At 45.9% G+C, this 2,500-nt stretch overlaps 1 long non-coding RNA gene and 1 pseudogene across 1 annotated transcript in view; both read right to left on the bottom strand.

The window, feature by feature from the left end:
* Positions 1-556, bottom strand: part of LOC147958861 (25S ribosomal RNA) — a 3,426-nt pseudogene extending 2,870 nt beyond the window's left edge.
* Positions 557-1,560: 1,004 nt separating this feature from the next.
* LOC147958858 (uncharacterized) overlaps positions 1,561-2,500 on the bottom strand; it is a 31,461-nt gene continuing 30,521 nt past the window's right edge. Inside the window, exon 2 of the long non-coding RNA XR_015611599.1 lies at positions 1,561-1,775. This is a non-coding gene — a long non-coding RNA (uncharacterized LOC147958858). The remainder of the gene's footprint in view (positions 1,776-2,500) is intronic.

Here is a 2,500-nt window from a genome sequence, read left to right as displayed (position 1 = left end):
ACTGATTGTTCGCATCGGATCTCAGGTTCTCTATTGCACTCCCCGATTGGGGTTCTTTTCACCTTTCCCTCACGGTACTTGTACGCTATTGGTCATTGAGGAATACTTAGGCTTAGAGGGTGGTCCCCCTTTCTCGTGTAAAAGTGATCATCATTCGAACACGCCGCGTTTTACTGGGAAGGATCGAACCATGGGAACGAATGAACAGGGCTATCACCTTCTTTGGCCGGATCTTCCAATCTTTTTAGAAAACCAGTTCACTGCACGCCCCACCCCGTCATCAGTCCTGTGTTGCCTATGCTTGCGCCCCAAAACGGTTGCTGACTTTGTACAACTCCGTAGGGCGCGCTACGGCAACTTTTCTAACTACTCTTGCTGCTTGCTGGTTTTTCCATCATCCAATCCACAACAAATCGAATGAAACCGCTTCGGATTTCTTTTGATGAAAACCCTTGTTCCGCTCTCACTCACCGCTACTAAAGGGGTCTCGGTTGATTTTCCTTCCTTTAGCTACTCAGATGTTTCAGTTCACTAAGTTTGAAAAGTCCAAAGAGCGCAGACTAGCCACGGAGCTTGGATATGGTTTCCCGATCGGAGATCCATGGATCACAGAAAAATATCTCCCCATGGCCTTTCGTCTCTGAAAGCGTCCTTCCTTCTCAATGCTCGGGCATCCATCCAATGCATGATTTTCGATAGCGTCGAACATGAGCGGACACCCACACAATCTCTATTTGACACAGCAACACTTTCCACCTCTCTTCCTTCCCTTGGATCAGATAGGAAATCCTCACTTTTCCAAGACAGAAGAGAAGCAAGCAACGGATTGAGCAACTAGCACGAAAGCCGTTGCGCGTTAGCGCATCCGTTTTCTTGCTTGATTTTTATACGATTTTTTGAGCAACTAGCGCGAAAGCCATTGCGCGTTAGCGCATCCGGTTTCTGGCTTGATTTTTATACGATTTTCTGAAGTGATCTGTCCAACTAAGTAGAAAAGGACACTAGAGTGTGGCTACACGTGGTATAGGGCTGCTTGTCCCGCCTGGTGTTGAGGGAGCTAAAGTGGAACTCTCACATACATGTTCCTTAAGTTTTTCGCTCGCTAAATGATACAGTCCTCGCTGATGGATTGGCAAGTACTCCACGGTCAGCGGCTATCAGCTAACGTTATGGGCCGTTAGTGGTGGTTCATTGCCTATAGTGTTGTAATCCGGAATCCAAGTTTTGTGATAACCGTGTTGTTTACTTTCAGTGTTGTTTATTGTTCACAGCTGGATTGAGCTCAGTTGAGAGTGTCATGCTCTGTCAATATCTGTTGCAGGAGTTGTCATTCTCTGTTATTAGAGTTGTCAATCAGATGCAGGAGTTGTCAGTTGCAGCCATTCTCGCTGTGTCAAGCTTGTGACTTGCGTTGTATCCGGTTGGTAACAGTTTGTATCTCGATAGGACTGAATGTAGCCAGGAGTTGTCTTAGGTTAGTCTAATGTGCCAAAACGTTCGACATCATATGGGGGCCACCCTAGCCCATTGAGTGCTCTACCTCGGGCCATCGACATCATACGCTCTACTGAAATAGATTTCGCGGAAAACCAGCTATATCCGATCTTGGTTGGCCTTTCACCCCTAGCCACAAGTCATCCCCGTATTTTGCCACATACGTGGTTCGGTCCTCCAAGGCCTGTTAGAGCTCTCTTCAACCTGCTCATGGCTAGATCGATCGGTTTCGGGTCAAATAGGAAGAACGTAAATCTTCCACCTCTGGAAAGCGCCTACACCTAATGGCTTTTGTGGTTCATTGCAGAGAACAGCCATCACATGGATCAAGCTATAAGGAATCACCCGCGAGCGAGGGCAAGTCTCAATTACGGTAGGAATGGAATACACCAATCATAACTCTGGTCTGGTCCCTAGTTCCCTAAGTAGTTAGTGAAACTTCCAGCTGGACTGACTGGATTTAGAGCTTAATGCTCCTATCTTTGAACTAGAATCTTAGCGCTTATTTCATGAAGATAGCTACTTTAATTGATACAAGAATGCCTACTTTGGACCAATAGGATCTACTCCTACTTGAATGCCAATCCAATCTCTTTCCCAATAAGAACTCCTAATCCCTAAATCCAAGCAAGGCATGATTGTTAGTCAGGATAACCGGCTTACGTACCGCATTAAGAAGTACTGACTATGCTTTTTCCGCTTCTTGGTCAATAGGACCTACTTCTCTGGTAAAGTAACCTTCAAGACGGGTTTGGAAACTTAGGCATACAGCATAAAAAAGTTCAGAAACCTCCGTCTTTTGGAAGACATATGTGGGCGGCTTAAGCTCTTCCTAATGGAAGAAAAGCTCTCTTCTATGCGACAAGATGTCATTCAGGAATTTGTGGCGCTTTATCAAAGAGTAGGGCCTTATCTACCGATCGAGCCCTACTTGGTCGATGAAGCGCTTCGTTCCTATCTGGACCATATTCACGCAACTGATTCTTTCACTGTTCTCCAAGCGTTT

This window comes from Triticum urartu, chromosome 7A (assembly GCF_056163025.1).
Source record: "Triticum urartu cultivar PI428250 chromosome 7A, HENAU_Tu73, whole genome shotgun sequence".
Classification (NCBI taxonomy): Eukaryota; Viridiplantae; Streptophyta; class Magnoliopsida; order Poales; family Poaceae; genus Triticum; species Triticum urartu.
Note: the sequence above shows the minus strand (reverse complement) of the source record. Positions and strands in the feature narration are given on the sequence as shown.